At 41.2% G+C, this 13,344-nt stretch overlaps 2 pseudogenes; both read right to left on the reverse strand.

The window, feature by feature from the left end:
* Positions 1 to 1,585: 1,585 nt before the first annotated feature.
* On the reverse strand, positions 1,586 to 2,645 carry LOC103260628 (annotated as a pseudogene).
* Positions 2,646 to 2,972: 327 nt separating this feature from the next.
* LOC103260627 lies at positions 2,973 to 3,600 on the reverse strand (annotated as a pseudogene).
* Between the last annotated feature and the right edge of the window lie 9,744 nt (positions 3,601 to 13,344).

Raw genomic sequence — 13,344 nt, forward strand, 5'->3', positions numbered from 1 at the left:
ATCCTAGAGGAAAATGGAAATTCCCGAGTCAGTGTGGCTTGAAGTCAGTGTCAGTAGGGAGCTCCTGGTGTGCCACTGCACTCCAGCCTGGGCAATGGAGTAAGACTCCAACTCAAAAAAAAAAAAAAGGGTTAGAGAAAGAGGGATAGTCTAGCTGTTGTATGCTATTACTGCTTCCAATAACCCATTCTTTAAGATAGTTGGCATTGTTACTGATTTCCAGATCAGGAATTGGATGTTCAGAGAGTTCATTTATGCAACATATCCCTGTTAGCAGTACCAGATTGGGGCTTCAGATTGAGGTCTGGGTAGTTGAAGCTTTTTCTACCATACCATATACCTTTCCTTAAAAATATGACATTTTGCTTTCAAAGTGACTTGTCTCAAACTACTATTTTTCTTTAGTTTCATGTAGATAATAAAATGTTCATTCTCTTCTGTTTTTTCTCCCCAATTTTATTGATCTTTTCCTTGAAGAAGTTCTAAAAATTAAACCTAAGATTGGCACTTCTCTCCTTTCACAGTTCTTTCTCTCTCTCTTTCTTTCTCTCTCTCTCACCCCTCCTCCTCCCCTTACCCTTTCCCTCCCCCTCTATTGTTTTATTTGTGGGACTTGGGGGAGACACTATGGTGAGGAAATAAATCAATTAAAGGACAACAAATGCAGGGACCAATGATGTTAAAATAGTAATACACAGAATGAGTAACTAACCTCATTTTCTTAAGGGGACTCAACTGGTGGAAGAAAAACTTTAATTGCTGTTGTAAAAAACATCTATATGAAGTAGAAATTGGTTTCAATAACATTAGTAAAGAATATGTTCTAGAAAGTGGTGGTAACTAGATGTAAAATTCTGGCAACAGTTTGATAGAACAGTCCCAGATGGTTAGGCTGAGGCCAGGATCAAATGAAGATGAAAGCCTTGTCTGTGGGGAATTTTGGATGATACCTGGTGAAATATTTCATTGTGCATAAACTAATTTGAGTTTTCACAAATGTTGTAAAGTTCCATATAGTAAAAGGTTTTTGCCACATGCACTTCAATTTCACAGCAAGAGTGGCTGAGAATACCTAAACACAGAAGAGAGCATTCATGCACGATATCTAACTCCTTGATGTAATAAGGCATGCAATTCAAAATGATTACACTATCATTACATCTAGGACTTTCTGCAACTACAAGGTGGTGGTTATGGGAAGTATAGACTCGTTATCCACATTTAGAAAACAGCCATCACCTTCTACAGTGTTCTCTTTTTTCTCTCTCTCTTTTTAAAATTCTTTTTTTTTTTGAGTAGGATTATCACTCTGTCGCCCAGACTGGAGTATCATTGGCACGCTCATGGCTACTGTAGCCTCAACCTGCTGGGCTCAGTTGATTCTTCCGTCTCAGCCTTCCAGGTAGCCAGAACCACAAGCGCGTACCACCGTGCCTGTCTAATTTTTTGATTTATTGTAGAGACAAGGTCTCGCCAAGATGTCCAGGCTCGTCTTGAACCTCTGAACTCAGGCAATCCTCTTGCCTCCCAAAGTGCTAGGATTACAAGCATGAGCCACCATGCCCACCTTCTTCATTTTTCTTAATCAATTCTGCCATTGCTGCTCCTTTTTAGCAAAATTGGTAAAAATAAAATTGTTGTCATTGAACATAGCACTCCGGCAATCATGACACTTAAAACTTTCAATCTTCTGGTGAAGAAAACACAGTGTGACATTTGGAACTCTGATTAACAAACAAGGTCGTCATAAGTTTCCTGGTTTGAAGACTTCCCTAACTTTCCTGATCACGTCATCATAGGAGGTCTGACTTAAGTTGGTTTCAAAGCTAACATAAGAGAATTCTGGTTCTGGAGCGATGTGAATTGTCCAATAAGTTCCATCTGGTTTCATTCTGTTCATTAAATACCCACAAAGATTGCACAATGTGGCATCAATGACAGAACCTTGTGTCAGGTCATGAATTCCACTCTCATAGGTGACATCCTTTGCAGTAATACCATCTTTTTTGTAGAACTGGTCTGTAACTGCTGTGTCAAGCTCACTCACCAGAATTTTCAGGGTTTGATCTGGCAGACCTGTTACCTGACTCTGGGAAGTTCCAGAGTACTTAAGTACCAGCAGTCAGAAGTCACACGTTTCATACAATATGCTGCTCCATTTGGGAAAACTGCTTTAAGAAACTTGATCTCTTCCTGGAAATTCTGCTTTCTGCGAGGGTGGTGCCACATGTGTTCACACTGAAATGTCTTTTGGAGACAAGCTGAGTACATAAGCTTCCTGCTTGTCAGTTCCTGTCACATTTATGGTTGAACATTGCGTATCCTTCAAAAACAAGTCCCACTCAGATCTTGGGATAGTGCGAAGATCCCCAGATGTTTGGTCTGTATCGAGTTGCTGCCGCAAGAGCTGAACCTCCAGTGGCTTCTCAGTCCCTTTGGAAAGTGTGCAACTCCTATCACCGTGAGACTAGCCAACAGCCACAGAAGTCAGCTAAACAAACTTCTTCGGCTGCTACTGCCGCAGTGGATTGTTCCAGCTGGGTTATTAAAGTTCAGGTTCCTTTTTTTTGCTATGATTTTATATTAACTTTTTTTTAAAAGACTAATAAAATTTTTCCGACGTTTTGTGAGTGAAGGGTGAACATGGGTCTGTTGGAAATAGAGGCAAATGCAGTTCAGTCTCTTGTAGTCCTCTCTTCCCCGTTAGAGAGGGTAGAGGGCGCACCAGCTGATGTCAGCTGTCACACTGTAAGCCCAGTTCTTTTTTTTTTGAGACAGGGTCTCATTCTGTCCCTGAGGTTGGAATGCAGTGGTACAGTCCTGGCTCCCTGCAGTTTTGACTTCCTAGGTGTAAGCAGACCTCCTGCTTCAGCCTCCCAAGTAGCTGGGACTACAGGCATGGGCCACCACGTAAGGCTATTTTTCTTTCTTTCTTTCTTTCTTTTTTGCAGAATAAACAATCTTTATTGGGCTCAGACCAGGAGTCCATGGGTCTTGAGAACTTCTGCGCATTTGTCAGTTTTCTTTTCCACATTATTTTCAGGCTGTTTCCATAGCCTCATGAGCTGTTTTTTCTTCTGGTAGTAGATCTTGGCCTTCTTCCTCTTCTCCAGGGTAGCTGTCACTGCCTGGTACTTGTAGCCAACTTTGTGAGCCAGGCGCCCCAGGTAGGCAGACTTTTTTCTTTTCTTTTTTTTTTTTTTGAGTTGTAGTCTCACTCTGTCGCCCAGATGCTCAACCTTGAGGGCAGTAGGTACCACCATCGCTTTTTCTTGTCATAGGGCAGTGGGATCCCATCAAACACCTTGAGGCGGTTCAGGGCAACCTGGCCTTGCTTGGTCGGTCCTGTGGGGCAACATGCCTCCCTCATATGGTCCTCCAAAATATATGACTGGTGACCAGGAAATGGTAGGGACTTCAGGAAGGTTTGGTGTTCATCCATCTGTGGAGGAGGCCCAGGAACTTTAAATTTATCCTGAAGAAATTGCCAGAAATGTTGATGCCCTCACAGCACATGACTACCTTCTTTCCGGCCCAGCAGCACCTGCAGCCCAAGAGATGGCCTCAACTATCCAGCACCAGGACCTGCCCCTTTGCCATCTTTGGCAGCTGCCTGAGTCAGACTAATTTGTAAATTTTTTTTGTGGAGACAAGGTCTTGCTATGTTGTCCAGGCTGGTCTTGAACTCCTGGCCTCAAGCAATCTTCCTTCCTCAGCCTCCCAAAGTGCTAGGATTATAGGCGTGAGTCATTGTGTTCAGCCCCACAGTCAGTTCTAATATTAACTTTTAATGGTATAAAACATAAAAATTTGATGATATTTGATAGTATGTTTTTTGTAGAAGGGCAAAGAGAAAATCTGCATTTCTTAGATAAGCCAGTATCTTCCAGAAATTGAAATGGCCATATAACTTCCTGTTTTAAGTAGGATGAGGTGTAAATAAATGTTAGTGTTTAAAATATTGATAACTTTCTTGCTCTACTTAGAGTTCCTTCAAAGGTTGAAGTGCTTATTAGCTTCTTTCAGATAATTAGTTCTTATTTTTATTTTTTAATTTTTTTGAGTTGGAATCTCACTCTGTCACCCAGACTGGAGTGCAGTGGCTGCTCCCGGCCACCGCAGCCTCAAGCTGCTGGGCCCCGGCGATCCTTCTGCCTCAGCCTTCCAAGTAGCTGGAACTACAGGCGCACATTACCATGTCTGGCTGATTTTTTGATTTATTGTAGAGATGAGGTCTCACCAAGTTGCCCAGGCAGGTCTCAAACCCACGGGCTCCAGCAGTCCACTCACCTCAGCCTCCCAAAGCGCGGGATTATAGGCTGAGCCACCGAGCCCTGCTTACTTCTAATTTTTGACTTTGATGCTATTTTAACATTCAGTAAAAAGAAAAGTATTTAAGAGGAAGCTAAAAAAAGTTTTTTTATTTTGAATTGGTGTCTCACTCTATTGCCCAGACTGGAGTGCAGTGGTCACGAGTGGCTGCTGCAACCGCGACCTGCTGGGCTATCAGGTGATCCTTCTGCCTCAGCCTTCCAAGTAGCTGGAACTATAGGCATGCCACCACCATGCCAGCTAATGTTTTGGTTTATTGTAAAGACAAAGTCTCACCAAGTTGCCCAGCCTGGGCTCAGGCAGTTCTTTTGCCTCCGCCTCCCAAAATGTTGGGATTACAGGCATGAGCCACTATGCCTGGTGGGAAGCTCAAGTATTGACTTTTTTTTTTTAAGAGGAAGGAAAATGGAAAGCTTAGTTATAAAATTTGGCAAATTTTATAGTATGAACAAAAAATAGAATGAGACAGTCTTTTGGGGAATACAGTACCTGATAACTTCAAGTGAATGAAAAAATTAGAAAGTCACTGAGCCATTTAAAGTGAAATCAATTTAGGTAATTTATATAGGTAATGTTTTGTGAAAATATAAAGAATGAATTATGTGTTATGAATGATAAACAGATTAATAATTTTAGGATTATTATAACTGGTATGAGAACTATGTACTGATTTGATGTTTACTTGAATATACTAAAACTGTTATTAACCATATTTTCAGTGGAAGAATTTCTCAGGTAAGGAAAAGATTAGCTTTGATCTGAAAGGCAGTGTGGTATGATGGTTAAGAGCACAGATTTGGAATCCTAGACTGCTTGGGGTTCGATATGCACTCTGCCAATAGATGCTTCATGTTAATGAGGAAGTTTTTTTTTTGTTTTTTTTGTTTTTGAGTTGGAGTCTCATTCTGTCGCCCAGGCTGGAGTGCTATTGTGCACTCATGGCCACCCCAGTGTTGACCTGTTGAGATCTGGTGATCCTTCCGCCTAGGCCTTCCAAGTAGCTGGAACTACAGGCGTGCGCTACCATGCCCGGCTAATTTTTTGATTTATTGTAGAGATGAGATCTTGCCAAGTTGCCTCAGCTGGTCTTGAACCCGTGGGATCAGGCAATCCACTTTCTTCGGCCTCCCAAAATGCTGGGATTACAGACTGAGCTGCCGAGCCTGGCCAATGGGGAAGTTACTTAACTTCCCTGGGTCTCAGTTTCTTCAGTTATAAAATGAGGATAGTAATAATACCTACCTCATTGGATTATTATGAGAATTAGATGAACTATTTTATATGCGACACCTAAGTGATAAAAGAGGTAAAATATTCCAATGTTTGTCAGACACTTACATGTATATTTAATGCTAAGTGCTGCAAAAATCCAATTATGGAAAAATTTATTAAGAAAAAAGACATGATATAATGAGAGGAAGTGTAGGAATTACATAGAGAGTTGACATGATTGAAATCTGCCTGCTAGAAAAATGAAATGGTTTTGAGGAAAAGCAGGGAATGAGGGTTGGACTATTCAAGAGTTAAAATACACGCCAATGAATGATCGGTTCCATGACAGTGTCCTTGAGAAACTGAGGTAGAGCATAGTTCTCTTCTGTATGATAGAATTGTAGTTCTTGTTTGATTCTCTTTTTAAGTTTCTGAAGTAAATTTGGTTAGTATGGATTTTTAATAGTTTGTCAAAACCAAGGGGATAACACGTAATTCCTGGAAGCAGTGAGTGTAAGCCAGCAAGTGGAAGGAAAATCTGAAAGATTCTGACAGGAAGCAAACCGAGGATCAGAGGAAGAGAGGTTCTGTTGAGACTGGAGAACAGATCTGTGTCACATATTTAGGGCTGCGGGAGGTTGTGTTTAGAGAACGGATTGCCTTGAATAAATGGTTTTAGAGATGGAGCAAGCTGTACCTGTGTTGGTGGGTGTCTTCATGGAGGTAAAGACACCTGGGAACCAGGTACCTGGCAGGTGTTATACAAGTGTACCCCCCGTTGCCATCCCTGGATTATGGCAGAACCCAGTTGAGAAGGAAGACTGAGCTGAGGAAGGATCACCTGAAGATCATCCTGTTAGTATTCTGTGGCAACTCTTGTGTCATTTCCCTTTCTTGTTGTCTTTGAATATCATTGGTATCAAATGTATATACCACTTTTTAACTTGCATTAAACATAATTTTTAAGTTTTTCTTAATATATAAAGTGGTAGATGTTCATTGCAGATGTCAGAAAATAGGCTTAAAAAATAAGAAACTGCTAGGCATGGTGGTTCATGCCTGTAATCCCAGCACTTTGAGAGGCTGAGGTGCAAGGAGTTTTGAGCCCAGAGTCGAGACCAATTTACACAGTGTAGCAAGAGCCTGTCTCTACAAAAATAAAAAATTAGCTGTGCGTGGTGGCCCGCTCCTGTAGTTCTAGCTGCTTAGGAGGCTGAGGCAGCAGGATCACTGGAACCCAGGAGTTGGAGGCTGCCGTGAGCCATGATTATGCACTACACTCCAGCCGGGGCAACAGAGTGAGACCCTGACTCAAAAAAAAAAAAAAAAAAAGAGCCGGACTCAGTGGCTAAGCCTGTAATCCCGTGCTGTGGGAGGCTGAGGTGAGTGGATTGCCTGAGCCTGTGTGTTCGAGACCCGCCTAGGCAACTTGGCGAGACCTCATCTCTACAATAAATCAAAAAATTAGCCGGGCATGGTAGCGCATGCCTGTAGTTCCAGCTACTTGGAAGGCTGAGGTGGGAGGATTGCCAGAACCCAGCAGGGCGAGGCTGTGGTGACCGGGAGTGTGCCACTGCACTCCAGTCTGGGTGACAGAGTGAGACTCCAACTCAAAAAAAAAAAAAGGAAAAAAGAAAAGGAACTTATGAGCATCCATAGGTAACTATTAGATATATTCTTCTAGGCTTTTTCTTGATAGGCAATATAAATACATTTCAAAAAATGGTATCACATTAGACATATCTTTTCAACTATTCCATGTTTAGTAAAATATGAGCACTTTCATGTATTTCAGTGTCAATACTTTACTTTGAGGATTATTTTTAATAACTGTAGTATTGTGTTATATGACTTGTTACATTGACTGAATCCAATTATTACTGAGCATTTCTTTTTCTTTGTTTGTTTTTTGCATTAGAGTCTCACTGTCACCCAGACTGGAGTGCAGTAGCATGTTCATGGCCACCGCAGCCTTGACTTGCTGGGCTCAGGCAGTCCTTCTGTTTCAGCCTTCTAAGTAGCTGGAACTGCAGGCATGCGCCACCATGCCTGGCTAATTTTTTGATTTATTGTAGAGGTGAGGTCTTGCCAAGTTGCCTAGGCTGGTCTCGAACCCATGGGCTCAGGAATCCTCTCACCTTGGCCTCCCAAAGTGCTGGGATTATAGGTGTGAGCCACCGCACCTGGCCATTATTGAGCATTTCTAACATCTAATGTTTTCCTTACACAATTGTGTATTGTGTCTTTAAATTAATACTGTTTATAATGGTTGTATTACTATTTTGGTGCATAGATGTGCTAAGAGTTGATGGTAGTGAAAGGTTGGTTTTTAACTCTTGACCAAATTGACACATCATTTATAGAGACCAATTCAACCATGTCCATAGTGTGAACTCCCAGGGTTTTTGGAATTTTTTGTTTCTCCTGCAAGGGAGGGGCAGAAGTTGACCGTGTCAGTCTTGATCTTTGTGCCATTTCTTAGACCAATAGATTGATATTGAAGATGCTAGATGCTTCACAGCTTGAAATTTATTCTGCCATGTTTACAGCAAGATAGTCTCATTTCCCTTTCTTCAATGACAAAGTATAAATAAGTATGGACTTTTTCCCCCTTAATGAAACATTAAAAGCCAAAGTGGGCAGTTAAGTGTTATGAGAATCATGACAATGGCACATAAATTGTCTAATGTTTTCTTGTGTGAAGTTCTTGTGGAATAGTACATGTGTTTTGTGGAATGCTTTGATTGAAAATATTTACATAGAAAATGAGCTTGTGGTATGAAGACATTGAAATAACAAATTATCACCCCTAAAATTAATCTCAGTGTCTACAGTATCCAAGGACTTCTAAAAACTGATTCTAAAGAGAAGATTGAACCGGGAAGATTGACTACTAACTTTTCACATGACTTCTTCAAAGTGCTTTTTGGAAATGAGCTTGTAACTTGCTCATTGTTTGCATGTGACTTTTTCCCCCATACCAGAAAGCAAGGAACAGTCTTGTTTGCCACTGTATTCCCAGTGCCCAGTTAAAAAAAATGGACTTTTTTTTTGAGTCAGATCTCACTCTATCCCCCAGGCTGGAGTGCAGTGGCACGGTTACAGCTTACTGCAGCCGTGTCTGGGCTCGGTGACTCAGCCTGTAATCCCAGCATTTTGGGAGACCAAGGCAAGTGGATTACCTGAGCCTGCGGGTTTGTGACCAGCCCGGGCAACTTGGCGAGACCTCATCTCTACAATAAATTAAAAAAAAAAAAATAGCTGGGCATGGTATCGCGTGCCTGTAGTTCCAGCTACTTGGAAGGCTGAGCCAGAAGGATCACCGAAGTCCAACAGTTTGACGCTAGGGTGGCGGTGAGCCTGCCACTGCACTCTAGTCTGTGCTATGGAGCAAGACTGACAAAACAAAACAAAAAACAACTCACTGCAGCCTCAACCTTCTGGGATCAGGTGATCCTTCCACCACAGCCTCCTGACTAGCTGGGACTACAGGCTCACACCACCACACCTGGCTAGTACTTTGATTTTTTTTTTTTTGTAGAGTCTAGGTCTGGTTATGTTGCTTAAGCTCATTCAAACTCCTGGGTTTAAACAATCCTCTGGTCTCAACCTCCCAAACTCTGGAATTACAAGCGTGAGCCACTGTGCCAGGCGTAGTTAATAAAAATTGTTAAATGAAAGAATGAATTGTATTAGACATGTTTTCTTTTTTCAGTTGGAGTCTCTGTCACCCAGGCTGGAGTGCAGTCGCACTCACAGCCACCCCAGTGTCGACCTGCTGGGCTCCAGCAGTCCTTCCGCCTCCACCTTCTAAATAGCCGGAACTATAGGTTTATACTACGTTGCCCAGCTAATTTTTTGATTTATTGTAGAGATGAGGTCTTGCCAGGTTGCCCAGGCTGTTCTCAGACAATCCTCTCACCTCGGCCTCCCAAAATGCTGGGATTACAGGCTTGAACCACCACACCTGGCCCCTTGTATTAGATATATTTTCAGTCCATTTATGTTACTAAAGAATTGACTAGGAGAGTACATTTCCAATTACACATGAGTAAAATGAAATGAAGCAGCGAAGGTTTGTGTAGGTTTTTCTTTTGATGTAGAAAGATAACCTGGGAGCCTTGCTTTTTTCTGAATAGAATTCTTCCTGCTAACCACCTAGGTACCAGCCTTAACTCTACCATTTTGTCCATCTCAGCCATTGTATGTTTTTCCAAGTCTTTTTTTGGGCGGGTTGTAATCTCACTCTGTCGCCCAGGCTGGAGTGCAGTGGCTCGCTCATAGCCACTACAACCTCCACCTGCGTGGCTTAGGTGATCCTTCTGCCTCAGCCTTCTAAGTAGCTGGAGCCTTAGATATGTGCCACCATGCCCAGCTAATTTTTTTGATTTATTGTAGAGACAAGATCTCGCCATGTTGCTCAGGCTGATCTCGAAACCCTGAACCCAGGCAGTTCTCGTGTCTCTGTCTCCTAAAGTGCTGGGGTTACCGGCATGAGCCACCGTGCCCGGTGCCTTTTGTTTTGTTTTGTTTTGAAAGAGGGTTTCTCTCTGTCACCCAGACTGGAATGCAGTGGTATGATATTAGCTCTCTATAGTCTTTTTTTTTTTTGAGTTAGAGTCTCATTCTGTCGCCCAGACTAGAGTGCAGTGGCTGCTCCCGGCCACCACAGCCTCGACTCGCTGGGCTCCGGCGATTCTTCCCCCTCAGCCTTCCAAGTAGCCGGAATTACAGGCATGTGCTACCATGCCCGGCTGATTTTTTGATTTATTGAGAGATGAGGTCTTGCTGCCCAGGCGGGTCTTGAACCCGCGGGCTCAGGCAATCCACTCACCTCAGCCTCCCAAAGGCGCGGGATTACAGGCTGAGCCACCGAGACCTCCTGTGCTCAAGTGATCCTCCTTCAACCTCCCAAGTAGCTGGGACCGTTGGTGTGAATTTTCATGCCCTGCTAATTTTTTATTTTTTGAATAAACAGAGTCTTGCTATGTTGCCCGGGCTGGTCTCAAACGCCTGGGCTCAAAGGATCCTCCTTCCTTGGCCCCCCAAAGTGCTGAGATTACAGGCGTAAACCACGATGCCTGGCCTATTTTTCTGCATTTTTTTTTGTTTTGTTTTGTTTTTTGTTTTTGAAAACAGGATTTATTGAGAGGACAGAAAAGCTCCCACAGCGGGAGGGGCCCTGAAAGGGTTGCCTTTTTCTACATCTTGATTATGAAATTGTAGATCTTATTTTGGTGCTATTTTGGTGTTTCTAGGAGAGCACTGCAAAAGAAAATGTGAGACAAGCCTTCAGTCTGAGCCAGATGTGTACTTTCAGATTTTCTAGTAGCCATGTTGAAGAAACAAAGAAATGGATGAAATTGCTTTTAATAATAGATCTTAACCCTTATTTAAAATATTATTTGAGGCTGGATGTGATGGCTCACACCTATAATCCCAGTACTTTGGGAGGCCAAGGAGAGAGGATTGCCTGATCCATGAGTTCGAGACCAGCCTGGGCAACTTGGTGCGACCTCATCTCTACAATAATCAAAAGATTAGCTGGGCATGGTGGCACATGCCTGTAGTTCCAGCTACTTGGAAGGCTGAGGCCGAAGGGTCGTCTGAGCCCAATAGGTCGAAGCTGCGATGGCCGTGAGCATGCCACTGTACTCCAGTGGTCGACAGAGCAAGACTCCAACTCAAAAATTAAAAATTAAAAAAACTTAAATATATTATTTGAGCATGTGAACAATATAAACATTAGTGATGAGTTTTTTTTTAACGTTCCTATTTTCATATGAAGTATTTGAAATCCAGTAAGGATTTTATGCTTCCATCTCAGGTTGGATTAGCACATTTCAGGCTCTCTACAACCACATGTGGCTGATGTCTGCTGTACTGGACATGAATCTGAGGACTCCGTGGAAAACAAAACTAGGGCCCAAAATGCTAATAATATAGATGATATAGGTGGAGTCAGGAATAGCAATTTTATAATCTTTCTGTGTATAAATATTACTGTTTTTTCTTAAACAGTTGTTTGGCATACATAGGTTCATATAACCATAGTAAATTCTTGCTGCAGGCTGGAATTTATACAATGAATAGCCAGCATAATGCAAATGTGTTGTTACAGAATTTAAAAAAAAAACACAAAAAACCTAGGAACCCTGAAGGTTGGTCGCAACCAGTTCCTCCTTTTTACATATTAAAAAAAAAAAAAGTAAGACTAGGTGTGGTGGCTCATGCCTGTAATCCCAGCTCTTTGGGAGGCTGAAGTGGGAAGATTGCTTGAGTCCAGGAGTTCAAGACCAGCCTGGACAACGTAGCAAGGCTCCATCTCTACAGATTTGCAGGGTAAAAAATTAGTGTGTGTCTGTAGTCCCAGCCACTCGGGAGCCCAGGATATCAAGGCTGCAGTGAACTATGATTGTGTTACTGCACTCCAGCCTGGGTGACAGAGTGAGACCCCAACTGGAGAAAAAAATAGGTGGAGAGGATACAATTGTATCTGCTGTATTTTTTAATTGTTTTAGGGAAAGAGAGTTCTGGAGCATATATGGCAAAATGTTATCATATGTTAAATCTTGGTGATGGGTGCATGATATTCCATATGTTTTTGTTCTCTAGTGCTTATCTATATATTGTAAATATTTTATGAGAAAATTTAAAGATATAAAAAACTTGTCAAAAGTAAAATAGGCCAGGCACAGTTGCTCACACCTGTAAGCTTTTGGGAAGCTGAGATGGGAAGATTGCTTGAACCCAGGAGTTGGAGACCAGCTTGGGCAACATAGTGAGACCATGTCTCTACCAAAAAAAAAAAACGTAAAATGTGAATAACATTTGATGTGTTCTAAATTCTGGAAGTGATACTGTGCTTGTACTTTTACATAGTGGTAGTATTTCTTTTACCTCTAATTAGTAGTGAGTTCCAGAAAAATAGCAACTTACTTTCAGCATCTGCTTTCTTTGGATGAGACTCGTTATGAAGACATGCCATCTGGATATGATTTAATGTAATTTCACGTTATTGCTATAGCATTTCAAAGAATGGAATATTTCTTAAACATCTCTGTTTATACAGATGTTTTGACTTGTAGATCTCTAAATTGAGATGTCAAATACTGGCGACATTTTTGGAGCTTAAAAATTTTGAAAACTTTTTTGGTTATTCAATCAGCAAAATTCTTTTTTATTTATTTGATATTGTATTAAAGGTGCAGACCAGATGTTCACTTAGCCAGTGGAAATGAGTCTTTTTCTTTTTTTTCAATAAGTAAATTTCTTTTCTTTAGAAACTGGTTTTCCTTGTTGGGTTCCTCAAAGCCAAAGTAAAGTCATCAAAACAAGGTACAATGTGTAATCATATTCCTTTTCTTGATGGATTCTGAAGTTTACTTTGTCAAATTTTATTTGGAATGATGCTTCAAGAGAATAAAGACAGTATTATATATCAGGAGCAGAATATTTTAAGTAGTAAAAAGTTTCAGTCTATCATATAAATAGATTATATCTAGAAAATTTTTAAATTCTACATATAGCTATTTGTTACTGATTATAGTTCAATATAAAGCAGTTGAAGTCCCTACCTTCATGGAATTTCTGGAGATGACGGCTGTTTGTAGTTTGGTGTTTTTTCTTCCAGTCTCTTTTTATAGTCATGTATTTTACAAAATTGAGATTGTTTTACAAAACTGGGATTATAGATGCAGACGTATATAAGATGTCTATGTAACAATACATAAATGCATATATAATTTAATATTTTTTCCTAAAATAGCATTTGCAGTATAAGCAATTTTTTCACAATAT

This window comes from Carlito syrichta, unplaced genomic scaffold (assembly GCF_000164805.1).
Source record: "Carlito syrichta isolate Samal-C Ts95f unplaced genomic scaffold, Tarsius_syrichta-2.0.1 Scaffold303272, whole genome shotgun sequence".
NCBI lineage: Eukaryota > Metazoa > Chordata > Mammalia > Primates > Tarsiidae > Carlito > Carlito syrichta.